This window comes from Canis lupus, chromosome 21 (assembly GCF_011100685.1).
Source record: "Canis lupus familiaris isolate Mischka breed German Shepherd chromosome 21, alternate assembly UU_Cfam_GSD_1.0, whole genome shotgun sequence".
Taxonomy (NCBI): Eukaryota; Metazoa; Chordata; class Mammalia; order Carnivora; family Canidae; genus Canis; species Canis lupus.
The window spans coordinates 49,211,275-49,225,270 of record NC_049242.1 but is presented as its reverse complement, the minus strand read 5'-3'; the positions used below and the strand labels follow the sequence as shown (position 1 = coordinate 49,225,270).

Here is a 13,996-nt window from a genome sequence, read left to right as displayed (position 1 = left end):
GCCGAGGGCCAGAGTCCCGCGGTCTACGTCCCGACTCCCCTCTTCTGTCTGCCTCTCTGATCTCTCAGCCCTTGAGAACACAGATCCCAAAACAAAACCAAATACAAATTTCTCTGTTGCTTCCTGCAGAGAAGCTTAACCATCTCATCTTGTTACGGGGCATCCTGCTGTCCCTTATGCCCCCGGTTCTTTCTGGTCCCCCTCGGAGATTTTTTGAGATATTTTCCCAGAGATAGGGCCCTGGCTACGATGAATTCTATGCTAACTACTCGGGCGTAATATTTTCGCTTTATTATCTTTGCTAAGACGTCATTCTACGCGGCACATTGCTTGCCTACTTCTCCTGATAAGCACTAGAATTCCCTCACTTGACGTGATCTTGGAAACGGATTTTCCCTCCAGTGCAGTGTTAGGAACTTGCTCTTGGATCCCAATCAACGGTTGTTTCACAGGAACTTTTACCGAGGTTTAGGATCCCACTTTGACAGGATCGGAACCCCCCTTTGGGGCCATTCCTGGCTAAGTGAGCTGTCCTCTTGGGGGTTCACAAAGCACCTCGTATGTACACCCGCCCCACCGCTCGCCAGACTGTAACAGCTAAGTGAGGGCTCAGTAGTTCTCCGAGTCAGTTCTGAGACTGAACATCGTTTGCCGTCCTGCACCCGGCACACTGCAGGACCTCAAGACACATTTGTTGAATACATACACAAACTGCCACCAGCCACCCCTCATCTAGTAAGTGAACTTCCCTACAAGACACCCCTGACTTGTGACCACACTGATCACTTCTGATAGCCTCCAGCCACAGGGAAATCACAGTTTTCTTACGACTAGGAAGTTCTTCGTCTTGTTCAGGCTATATCTGACCTACCGCAACCCGTAGCCACTGACACCTAGAGTCCAGCGTAACCAAACTCGGCTTAACAGCCCTTCAAATATTTACCCCAGCTCTTTCCCTCTGGGCCTTCCCACATTTTTGTCTTTCTCCCATTTTGTCCCCATCTTTGGCCTCACTACAACCTCTTCCTCTTTCATGTTGTAACTTGAATGTCACTTGCCTAGTAACCTCCTGTGAACCATGTCCCCACAATGACACTCTTTCGTAGTCTTATGTTGGTTTCCTTCTCAGTATGTGTCACAATTCGAAATTATAGGACTCTTTTTGTATCGATCAGGACAGAAATCCAACACTAGCTAATTTAACCCATAAAAGGGCCGGCGTCTATTCCCCTACCTAACCCAAAGGCACCTCTAGACCGAGGAGTTCACATGAAGTTTCCAGGGCTCCTCCTCTCTTCATCTCCTAACTTCTGCCTCATTCCAGGCTTACATTAATTTTCAAGAAGATTTTTTTTCCCACGGGATGGCAGAAATGGTCACTGTCTCTTCTAGTATTATACCTTTTACAGACTAAGATCCCTAAGAAAAGGGCACAGGTGTCTTCCCCAGTGGCTTCCACAAAATTCCTGAGCATGATCATGGCCAGACTGAAACCAATCACTAAAGCCAGGGGTCACTGATGGACCAGATCTAGGTCAGTTGCCCTCTTTGGGATCAATGGCTGCACAGGGAAATTAGTAAGGCCAGTACTTCAGAAAAATGTATGCTCCATATGAAAAAGGTAATGGACAATTTCTCAAAGGAAGAAATCCTGAACAACCACAAAATATGGAGGTTTTCCCATTCAATGCCTATCTCCCCCCTTAGTCATAGGTGCCATTTGCTAGAGCCCCCTTTGTTTTCTTTTCCACTTGTCAGGGACCCTAGCACATAGTAGACGTTCAATTTATTGGATGAATGAATGTATCAAGTGTGTCTTCTCTTCTTTAGGCTGAAGACCACTCCTCCCTGTTTCCACAACCTTTCTTCACATTGACTGTTTTTTGGTATTGCCAGCAATCACTACCACACTCTGGATCAGGATGCCGAGCTTCCAACCCATCCCCTTCCACAAATGAGCCAGTTTTCTCATCTATCAAATGGGAAACATAACCCTGGACATCAGTTTTGGAAAAGATTAAGTGAGATAATAGAAGTGTTTTATGGAGTACCCCATATGAGATTTAAGGCAAAAATAGTGCCAGGGGAGCTTCCTTAGAAGTGCTTTCAATGGAATACATGAAAATACGCAGTTAAAGACCCTTTACTGTGATCTCAGATTCACTATCTCTGGGAAGCTCCCCAGCATCTATTCTGGCTGTTGACATAGCATTTTTCAAGATCCCAGGGCCTGGTTGGCGTTGTCAACACTGACCTGGAGACCAGAAAGGAAGGACTATGCTACTTCTGCAAGACGCAGTACCACGGAGGACGAGGAGGCCACAGAACAGATCGACAGGAATATATTGCACATTTACTGCTTCATAGTCTAGTCTACTGCTTTAAGCTCTCTGCTGCACGTGATGCCTAACCCATCCAATGAAAGAAGAACGAACCCACAAATCTTAAGATACCTGGTTTCCTTTCTGGCATTAAAAATAAAACCCTGAATTTGAAAGAAAATCACCTTCCTATTTAAGTATGTTTATGTCCTCAAAACCCAGGTGTCTAAACAACTCACAGAATTCCTTCCTGGCTTGATCCAAACATCTCATCTAATTCCCTCTCTTGCACATTCTGGTCTGGCCTCGGAGACATACTTGCAGTTCCTCAAACTTGCTTTCTCTCTCTCTATTCCTTCCGGGCTTCAGTGCTACCTCTGCCAACCCTTTTCCCTCACCGTTTCTTTTTGCTTTAGTTCATGTCTTCCAGGAAGTCGTTCTTGATCTCTAACCTAAAGGACAGGCTAGGTGTCCCTCAATAAGCTTCCAGAGTGTCCTGTACTTACTGTCTTATCAATGATGGTAGAGACACTGTCTTTATCATTGCTCTGCCTTCTATACAAAAAAAAAAAAAAATGTAGGGCATAAGTAAGTAAGTATTCAGGTTTTTTTCTCGTGGTTGTTTTTAACATGAATGAACTCTCAACTCGGGATAACAAGAAGAGACACCTACCACTCAGAAATAAAATTTGGAGCATAACTCATTGTCTGCTCCCCTATCACCCTGGGTCTTTTCAATGAGGTCATTGAGAGCCATCATGTCCCACCCACACACATGGAATTTGAACTGTGGCTTGTGACATTTGGAAGGGATTTAGGGATCGTGGTGATTATTTGGATGGATTTGTATCATGTTGTGGGCCCCACAGCATTTCAAGCCCTTGATCAATACACAGAGTGGATGTGGGCCAACAAATTGTGGTATGTGCTAGCGAGGGACCCAGAGTATCATTTCTTAGGGACCATAACACTTGTGGATTTTTCTGTGCTTTTTTGGATGGTATTCTTGAGTGCTCACTTTACAACCAGGGCCACGACTTTTTCAGAGATGTTGACAAATACAAACTCACCAGGGAAATTGTAATCATCCCTAATCTAGCTGGAGCTGGAGTCGTAACCTTAATAAGTATAAGTAGATGCCATCTGTCTATCCACCTCCGCACTGCTGCACTAGCCCCTTCTTTATCTGCTCAGTCTGGGAGAACTGCCAACTTCCTGTTAGGGGCCATTCTAAGAGCAAGGAGAGGGCCTCGTGTTTCTCAGTAGGTCCAGGTCTCATCCCTCAAATGAGTGAAAGAACAGCAACATATCTCACTGACTTGTGGGTGTTTTCTAGTCTCTCAGTTTTCAAGGATTCAAAGACTCATACCTCTAGAATCATTCTTCTGGGCTAGAGTATCATTCTCCCAAAGGCCCCTATGAAGTACTTATCACGTAGCACTCTTAATTTCCAGGGATAGAAAACCCAAATCAAAATGCCATAAAGCAAATGCCATATTGGTTTACATCACTGAAAAGACCATGGCATGGGGTGCTAGCTTTGGGCCGAGCTTGATTCGGGGTACCTAACAATGTCCTCAGGGAGCAGGTCCTCCTTCTCCATCTCTCCCTCTGCCTGCTTGGTGTTAACTCCCTCTCAGGAAAGCTCCCAAGGGGGACTTAGCGGTAATAGGCTGCCATTTCTTCCAGTTCCACTTTCGACAGCTCCTGTGCTCAAGCAAAAGTGCCACGATTGGCTCTGATGGGGCATAAATGTTTCATCTTGGGTCCCATGCCCATCCCTAAATGATTCACTGCAACTGGAGATATAAGATGCTAGGCTTGAGGTCATATGCCAAAGGATAGAGGTAGCTCCACAAAACTGCATGGACCAAGGATGTGGTACTAATTATTCCTAGAGGACAATTCAAATGTTACCACTATAAAAAATGGGTATTAGGCAGCCAAAAAAAAAGCAAATTCTTACCACAAATAAACCTGTGCATCAAAGCCTTAAAAATGCTCATTCTTTTTCTCATTCACCTTCTCTCTTTATATTATATTAAATATAAAGAGAGAAGAGAATTATTATATTATTAATAAAATAATATTATTATATTAATATTATTAATATATTATTAATAATATCAATATATTATATTAATATAATAATATACTTAATAATATAATAATATATTATATTAATATAATGATATATTAATATAATAATATATCATTAATATTATATATGATATTATTATTAATATATTATATAATATATAAAGACAGAATATATATTCATGCATATATATTTTTTCTAGTGAATATATATATATATTTAAAGGAGTAATCATATGTACAAAAATTTGTGCTCAAAGACACAGGGACATCATTGCAACAGTATTTTCCAAGTAAGAGGGAATCAACTACATTATGAAAAGTCGAATCATGGATTATTATGCATGTGCAAAAATGGTATTTTTCAAGAATAATTCATGGCATAAGAAAATGTTCATGATAGGAGAAGAAGTAGAATGAAATGGATATATATTGCATGCACAAATCATATTTAAGAATCGTGTTCATAGTAATTATGTAAGGTGATGATGTGATCACTGCTCTTACAGTGGTCGCCACTCCACAACATGTAAATATGCAAAATCGCTGCATTCACACAGTGTTCTGTGCCCACTATATCTCCATAAACCTGGAAAAAGAACATTGAAAATAAGAAACATATTCATAAAAATATAGAAATAAATAGCAAAATGGTAGCAATGGTTATCTTTATGGGTTTAGGACCGCAAGCTATTGTTTTCTTCTTCATGTTTCCTATATAAAGTTCTTTTACAATCAGAGAACAAAGCAAGTTCTTTTTAAATAAAAAGCAACCACGTTACCTTGGGTTTACAGTCACGTCGCTTGGATTACCAACCCTAAGCAGGGCCTTGAGGTCAGGCAAGTGTTGAGAGCTTTCAGGGAAGGTCTGCTCTAGGGAGGCCAGCCTTCATTGCACCAACAGCAGGGTAGCCTGTGGACCTGCTGGAGGAAAAGGAACTTGAGGCAGTAACCAAGAAGCATCGGGAAGGGGAATAGCTTCGTCCTGGTTGGGCTCCAGTCAGGCCTGGGTGGGCCCCAGAACGTCCTTGCAGAAATTCTGCTGCATCTGAGGCTTCCAAAGGGGTGGGCACCGTCCTTAGCTCATTAGAGTGGTGTGTGAAGCATGATAGAGAACAACAAATCCCTGATTTGGGGCGTGCGAAGGCAGCACATGAGCTCGCTTGCTGGGAGTGGGTGACACTTCCCACAACTTTCCCCAAATCTGCCAATCCTTTGAGGAACAGCTTGAACAATTATAGAAACCACAATAATTTAATTTCTTATATATGTTTTTAAGGCATTCTTTACTTTTCAAGATACTCTCACATATCCCGCCTCGTCTGATCTTTCCACGGACTCTGTGAAGTAGGGGGTCCAACCAATGTTCCCACTTGTCAGATTTTGAAAAAATGAGGCATTTAGAAGAAGAAAGCTTAGTTAGAGAGACTCTTTTTTTAATTTAGATTCAATTAATTAACATATAATGTATTATTGGTTTCAGAGGTAGAGGCCAGTGATGCATCAGTCTTATATAGCACCCAGTGCTCATGACATCACGTGTCCTCCTTAATGTCCATCATGCGATTGTCCCATCCCCCACCCTTCCCTCTCCAGCAGTTTGTTTCCTATGATTGAAAGTCTCTTATGGTTTGTCTCTCTCTCTGGTTTTGTCTTGTTTTATTTTTTCCTCTCTTCCCCTATGATCCTCAGTTTTAGTTCTTTGATTCCACTTATGAGTGAGATCTCAGGATAATTGTCTTTCTCAGATTCACTTATTTCACTTAGCACAATATCCTCTAGTTCTATCCATGTTGCTGCAAATGGCAAGATTTCTTTTTCCTTTTTTTTTTTTTTTTTTTTTGATGGCTGAGTAGTTTCCCACCGTATATACAGACCACATCTTTCTCCATTCACCTGCCGATGGGCATCTGGGGTCTCTCCACAGTTTGGCCATTGTGGACACTGCTGCTCTAAACATTTAGGGGTGCAGGTGCCCCGTCAGATCACTACATTTGTATCTTTGGGGTAAATTCCTACTAGTGCAAATGCTGGGTCATAGGCTAGCTCTATTCTCAACTTTTTAGTATTTGTACTGCCGAAGCGAGCACTAGTCTCACCAAAACTCCATCCTGTTTTCCAGGGTGGCTGCACCAGCTTGCATTGGAGAGACTCTTAGTACGAGGTATTTAAGTTGCATTCCAGCTGATTTGGAAACATGGGGATGCATCATAAATAGAGAGAAGGCAATTCCATGGATACCCCTAGGTCAGGAAATGAATCTGGAGCCTACAAATAGAGGATCAATCATTGCAGCTAATCTCAGGATCTGGAAGAGGAATACAGAGGAGAGAGATAAATTCTAAAGAGGGAGCTCTCTGTGTACAGAAAACAAAAAAAAAAAAAAAAAAAAAAGGTTTTGGGCACCTGGGTGGCTCAATGGTTGAGCATCTGCCTTTGGCTCAGGTAGTGATCCCAGGTCCTGGGATAGAGTTCCCCTTTTCCTGTGAGGAGCCTGCTTCTCCCTCTGCCTGTGTCTCTGCCTCTGTATCTCTCATGAATAAATAAATAAAAATCTTTTTAAAAAATAATGAAAAAAATTAAGATATTTAGAAACCCCAAATACTGGAAAGATCATATTGCCCACCCCCATGAGTAATTCAAAATACAGGACTATATAATAAAATCTTATATACTATCATATTTAGCAATATTCCTTCCCCCCTCAAAAAAAAAAAAAACCACAAAACTATCCTTTAGAAAAGAAGGGAGTTCCCTTATATTCAAGCTACTTCAAAATGTCTCATATTCTGGGATGCTCACTGTAATACTTCATTTTGAACAAAAAGTACTGTTTGGGGAAGATGGATTAGCCCTAGAACTTTCTCAGTTAAGGCTGGCTTGGGATAATTACTGAGGTTAGCTAGCAGAATTGGTTAAAAAAAAAAAAAAAAAAGGAGAGAGAGAGAGAGAGGCAAATTCAACAGTTTTACTAATTATTATAATTATGAGCCCCTAATTCCAAAAGTTGACCATTGTTGTGAACAGGCTTCTTAAAAGTAATTTTCGTATGCATAAGAGTCAGTGTTGAGGAAAGTACAAATATGTACATATGACAACCTCAAGGATGCTGATGTTCTGGAAATGGCTTCTGTGGGCTTGGAGACAAAATGCCCAGTGACCCCGTCACACGTGGATTCAGTCAGTCTGTACCTCTAACAGCTCATGCAGAAATACAACTGATGTTCTCCGGAAAGAGACTTTTTGAGTCTTAAATGATTAAATGACTCAAAAAAGTGGCTGCCACGATAGCAGATATTAATGCCAAAAATATATTTTTTTATTTTTTTATTTTTATTTTTTTTGCCAAAAATATTTTTGAAGAGTTTGAATAAAGTTGCTTTGTGATATATGAGAAAGAAAAGGCGTAATTTTTTTAAGAGAGAGACAATCCCAAGCAGGCTCCACAGCCAGCAAGGAGCTGGGTACAGGGCTCAGTCTCACAACCCCGACATCATGACCTGAGCCAACATCACAAGTCAGACACTTAACTGACTGAGTGACCCAGGGGCCCCAGAAACGCATATTTCTCCATTGATATAGTATTCCATATGTGGTTTACAGTAGTTGGATGTCACTAAATGACTAAATTAGATACAAGAGGCACGCATTTGATCATTCCATCTACATACCTAGAAGTTCATCTCTTCACATTGGTAAGCAAAACTTTCTCATTGATTTTCTCACTGAGAGAATAAGAGGAAAACCTAATTTTGGAGACTCAAATGCATAGATGTATGTGTATATATATGTATATATATATATATGATAGATATAAGGAATTCAAAAACAGTTCTGATTTTTGTTATTATGACTCAGTTCTTTTTTGAAATGTCAAGTATCAAAAAGTTCCAAAATGGCCTTTTGGGTGTTCGCCTCTGATGTGGCTGGTCTACGTTTGATCTATGTATCGTACAGCATATTGATCTGCTAATTTGCTCATCTAGGTCTCCTGGGTCTGTGGTCCAAATAGCATCCAAATGCTGAAATCCAAGAGTAGTAAGATCATGTGGTACAGACGCAGACACGGAGAATCACCTCTTTCAGAGTCCGGGGAAGACACCGAATGACAATTCTGTCGTTCTCTTAGGGATTACAGGACCCCTTAATCCTGATTCCTGGTCTCCTGTCTATTCAGGGAGTGAGACTGCAGCAAAATCTCATTAACCCTCTAATTAGTTTCCTAAGGCAGCCGTAACAAATTACCAAACACTTGCTGGCTTACAACAACAAAATGAATTCTCTCCTGGTGTGGAGGCCACCATGGGTAGTCAGGCTGTGAGGGAGAAGCCATTCCCGGGCCTCTCTCCTAGCTTCTGGTGACTGTCCACGAGCCAGCCTTCCTCGGCCGGTAGGTGTAGTCCAGGCCGTGTCTTTTCTTCACGTGGCTTTCCCCGTGTGTGTCTACGTCTCAAATGTCCCTCTCTTTTCTCTTATAAGGACACAAGCCAACATTAGTCTGGTCTGCTCTAGTGAGGCATGAAAACGAGTAGCTGGAAAGGTAAAGTCAACGTTAAAATAAAGCCTTGGGTGTGGGTAGGGTGCCCCTTCTTTGCACACTTCCCATCATTCACTTTTCTGTACTCTTCAAGAGGCCAACAAGGTCTAAGATAGCAAAGGAGACCATTGTCTCTTCCACTTAAAGCCCAGCACAACGCAGCCACTCTGCAAGTATTTGTTACATGGAAGAATGAATGAATGAATGAGAGGGAGAAAACTTTTTCAGCACATTGGGCTGTGTGCCTCAGACCTAGCTTTCACCTAGGGTCTTATCAGCCCACACTGCTCCTCCCTGGCACCTCCAGACCTTCGAGGTGTGCGCACTCTCCGAGGTATGGGTGCCTCGAAGACTAAAGCACCCAACTTCCTTCCTTCCTTCCTTCCTTCCTTCCTTCCTTCCTTCCTTCCTTCCTTCCTTTCTTCCTTCCTTCCTTTCTTCCTTCTTTCCTTCCTTCTCCTTTTTTTCTTTCCATTATTTTTACTAATTTCCTTCCTAAGTATGCCGTCCACAAAGCAGAATTTAAATGGGGCCAAGTCCACGTGATGGGATGAGCACTGGGTGTTATATGTTGGCAAATTGAATTCAATGAAAAATTTTAAAGAATAAATTTTTTTTTAAACGGGGGTGGGTGGGGGAAGGAGGCCAAGTCATGGAGTCTTTCCACTAATGAAGTTCTGGACTTCCAGAAATAGACACAAATGACAGAATCAAACAGAAGAGGCCTTTGTAAAACTTCTAAAAGAAATAAACTTATGTAAGGAAGGCTGTGCTGGAGTGTGTGTGTGTGTGTGTGTGTGTGTGTGTGGTGTACAGGGTATATAGCTGAAGGTCACCAAAACTGAGAGGTCACGGGGGCGCCTGAGTAGCTCAGTTGGTTAAAGGCCCAACGCTTGGTTCTGGCTCAGGCTGTGATCTGGTGGTCACGGGACCCAGCCCTGCGTCCAGCTCTGTGCTCAGTGCCAGAGTCGGCTTCAGATTCTTCCTCCCTCTCCCTCTGCCCCTCCCTGCTTGTACTCTCTCTCTCTCTCAAATAAATAAATAAAATTTTTAAAAACAAACAAAAAACCTGAGAGGTCACAGGAGAGATGCATTTCCTAGAACACCAAACTAGAAGTTCAACCCCCAGAAGACAAAGGCCTTAATGATAATGTGGACTCCCACACTTCTACGGTGCAGTCTCCAAAGGGCGCCGTGAAGGGAGTCCTGATCGTTGCCACCACCCTTTACGGACTCTAGTATAGATATCAACATCTCACCCTCGCATCTCATCAGCCTCTTCCCTCTTCTCTGATGTTTTCTTGCATGGCCCTCATCTGACTTTGCTAACTTATAACTTCTCCACTGTTTACCGTTCCTAAGAGTGGTCATAATTGGGTGGGACAAACTGATGGAAGGCCCCACAGCTTTCCAGCCACAGAAGAATGAATGATGGTGGGGAAGAAATATTTGTTCCACACCACCTAGGTAAGGAGGGACTCTGCTGCCTTGTAGGGCGAACATGGGGACAGCAATCCTCATGTTCCCTCTCTCTCTCTCTCTCTCTCTCTCTCTCCTTCTTCTTCTCCTATGTCTAAGGCAACAGTCACTAATTTCTACTATGCATCTTCATAACATTTTATTCTACTAATTCTATTCTTTTATGCTATTCTTTCTTGGGCTCATCCCTCATCCAAGAAATATGAGACGTACCAAAAGTGACTTACGTTCCCGGCCAGTTTTATTTGGACTCGTTCCAGATTGTTCATAGCAATTAAAAAATGGCACCAAGGCTTTACCTCAGTCATCTTCCTCCCTAGCACCCCAGGAACAGCCTTATTATGCTGTGGGAAAAAACTGGGTTGAGTGTCTCTAAGGTAAGCAATGAGTTGAATTTAAGTAAATTATAATCAAAGTAGAAAGAAAAGAGCGTAGTAATTTGAAGTGGGTTCAATTCAAAAGCACAAAATAGTCTGTAATTTCGAGGCAAACTGTATGAACTGAGCACCAATTTCCTCATCCGTAAAATGGAGCTGTTGCTACGTAGCTCACGGGGTTGTGGCAGGTCCTAAATGAAAAGAACATCTGGAAAATGTGTAACACATAAGAGCTATTCAGTAAGTGTCCAATAAATCATAAGCTGTTCAATTAGTTCTCTTACCTCCAGCCCCTAAAAACACTCTGATATGGACTATGTTTTTTTTTTCATAATAAGTGTGACATCTAGACATATTTGTTCCAAATTTCAATACAATTGTATTCAAGCCCAGATTGGTTTCAAATATTGTGTCAGGAGCGTACACGACTTTACATACAGGCTTCTGTTGTACACATAAGACTAGGGCATTTCACTGTATGTAAATTATACTTCAATAAAAAAAAAATGTCCACTCTCTTCTCTCTCAAAAGTGTGGGACTGGGCTCCTATTCCCTGAAAGGCCCCCTGACATCCCTGCCTGGCCTCCAGCTGCAAATGTGCCCCAGCTGGGAAAGGTGAAGACAAGCTGTTTAAATGTTTATGGTACTGCACTTCCTCAATTATAAACCCACATTTTCTCATTTTAATATTTCCAGAGAAGCAACTTACATTCAATGGACATTTGATGCAGGGTTTCTTCCCTCGATGCCCCTGCAGGTCATTCACCCCCTTACTCTCTGCAAAGTCACTCTGAAACCACAGTGTGTGTCAGGTCAGTGCCATCCAGGAACCACTGAGATCTGCTCACTGAATGTAGATAACCTAGGGATACGCAATAACTGATATACTTGGCATTTCCTACGTGCTACGGTTTTACACATATTCACTCATTTGGTCCTCAAAACAAAACCCATTGGGATGGCAAGATCATTATCCCTGCACCACAGACAAGGAAAAGGAGACTCAGAGACGTTAAGGAGCTTGCACAAATTCAGACCGCGTCGAAGTGGAGAGCCGGGTACCTGAAGCCAAGCAGTCTGGCTCCCGAGGCTCGGCCCCTCACCACCAGGCCTCTCTGCCCCTCTACGTGCCCTAATGTCAGTAACAGGAAAACCCGGGTGTGCTTACTGAACGCCCGTTGAGTGCACTGAAAACGAGGGGGCAAAATGTTGTAGTTCCAGGCCTTCGGGACGCTTGAAACCTGAACAACAGAGATGTGGGATGTTAGAAATACTGTTGATGTCAGAGTGCAAGACTTGTGGTGCCCAGGCAAAAAAGAGGCTCTGTGGAAGACACTGCTGGAAGGGGCCTTGGGGGCTGGCTGAGTCCAGTCGAGCTGCTATAATAAGATGCCATAGACTGCGTGGCTTATGCGTAACAGACATTTATTTCTCAGGTTCTGGAGTCGGGGAAGTCCCAAATCAAGGTGCCAGCAGATGTGGTGTCTGGTGAGGACCTGCTTCCTGGTTTCCAGACAGCATTCTTGTTGCTCTGTTGTCGTCCGGCAGGTGGGTGCAGGCACCCTCTGAGCCTCCCTTACACAGGAACTAATTCTTTGCATGAGGGCTCCAACCTCAGACCTAAGCACCTCTCAAAGGCTCCACCTCCAAATACCCTCACACTGGGGGATTAAGTTTCAACATAGGAGTTCGTGGGGAGGGCGTACTAAATTGGGCGCAGCCCTCTCGCATCCCTGCGAACAGAAGCCAGGCCCGTCCCTATCTGACTTCGACGAGAGAGGCTCCACATTTATTTCGAACCTGTTCTTCTTGAGCTTTCACCTTGTTGAATCAATCCTCCATCCTCTTCTTAACTCCATGTCTCAGCGCATGCCCCATCCTTGACCATTTCAGCTGGCAATGAGCCCGGGGGCAACTCCTTTGGTTATTTCCTACGGCATCTTGGTACCTCTCACAATGACTGGCTCTGTGCAACCCTGAGATTTCCACAAGAGACCACAAATTGAGAGCAGGAGTACCCTTCGCCCCCATACCCACCCCTACAGGGAGCCTAGAACTCACTGTGGCTCAAATGCTTAATGACGGTGGCCAGATACCTTGGTTCTCATTGTCCATTGCCACTCAACCTCCGTTTATCTGTCAGGTGCTTAGAAGAGTGTCCACCTCATAGTAGGCAGCAAACAAATACTTCTGAAGCAATAAATAAATAAAGGAATGTGTCCATCTGTACCTGCTTGCAGGTTCCCTGAAGATCAAGGAAGCTCCCATGAACGAAAGCCCATTAGATGCAACAAGTGTCAAGTTTTTTCTTATCTTCAAAGAATGTATAGATAGGATCAAATGCCTACAACGATGGCCATTCCAGTGGTCCGAGGTGACCCCTATTGATCTCTGTTTCCTGGTATTCAGCCCTTGTGAATCAGGGATGAACTGCGCAATCAGAATACTCTAGAACTTACAGTGTGTAACTTCCAAGGCTAGGTCAAAAAAAGGCACCGTCACTTCCGCCCTGAAGGCCTCCTTTGCTGGGAAGCCAGCTGCCATGTCAGGAGAACGCGCGGTTAGCCTGTGGAGGAGCCTTCACAAAGAGGAATTCAGAATTCCCCCCCGCAGCCAGCACCAACTGCCAGCCACGTGAGGGAGCCACCGTTGAACAAGAACCTCTAGCCTCGGTCCAACCTTCAGATGACTGCAGCCCCAGCCGACGCCTGGAATGTTACCTCACAAGAGACTCTGCTGCAGAAGCACACACCTAAGCTGCCCTGAAGTCCTGGCCCTCAGAAAATATGACAGATGATAAATACAAATTACTGTCCTAAATCCACTAAATCTTGCGGGCCATTTGTTATGGAGTCATGGATTATAAAGGAAAACAAAACAAAAAGTAGAAATACCAAGTATTAAGAGAACCCACTATCTGGTGGCCTGTTTTGCCTGTCCTAGCAGAGAATCCTCACGGTGGGAGAGAGGTTATTCATGTCAGCGGGTGGACACAATGCCCAGGAAGCTTCACGATAGATCCAGGTACGAGAGGAGGGGGAGGACACTGACCGAGCTAGGAGAATACGCTTCCAGCGAGTGCTTGCCCCCTCTACTACCTCCCCTGTGTCTTCTCACCTCTCTGACAAGCCCCAAATAAGGAACATTGACCCCATGAGGTGATAAGGGGAACAAAGGACACTGC

General features: G+C 43.4%; 1 long non-coding RNA gene across 1 annotated transcript; it reads right to left on the bottom strand.

Moving 5' to 3' along the window:
- Positions 1-12,220: 12,220 nt before the first annotated feature.
- On the bottom strand, positions 12,221-13,490 carry LOC111091618. Its single transcript, XR_005375391.1, has 2 exons — positions 13,272-13,490; positions 12,221-13,002 (listed from the first exon to the last, which is right to left on the bottom strand). It is a non-coding gene; the product is annotated as an uncharacterized LOC111091618 (long non-coding RNA).
- Positions 13,491-13,996: the final 506 nt, after the last annotated feature.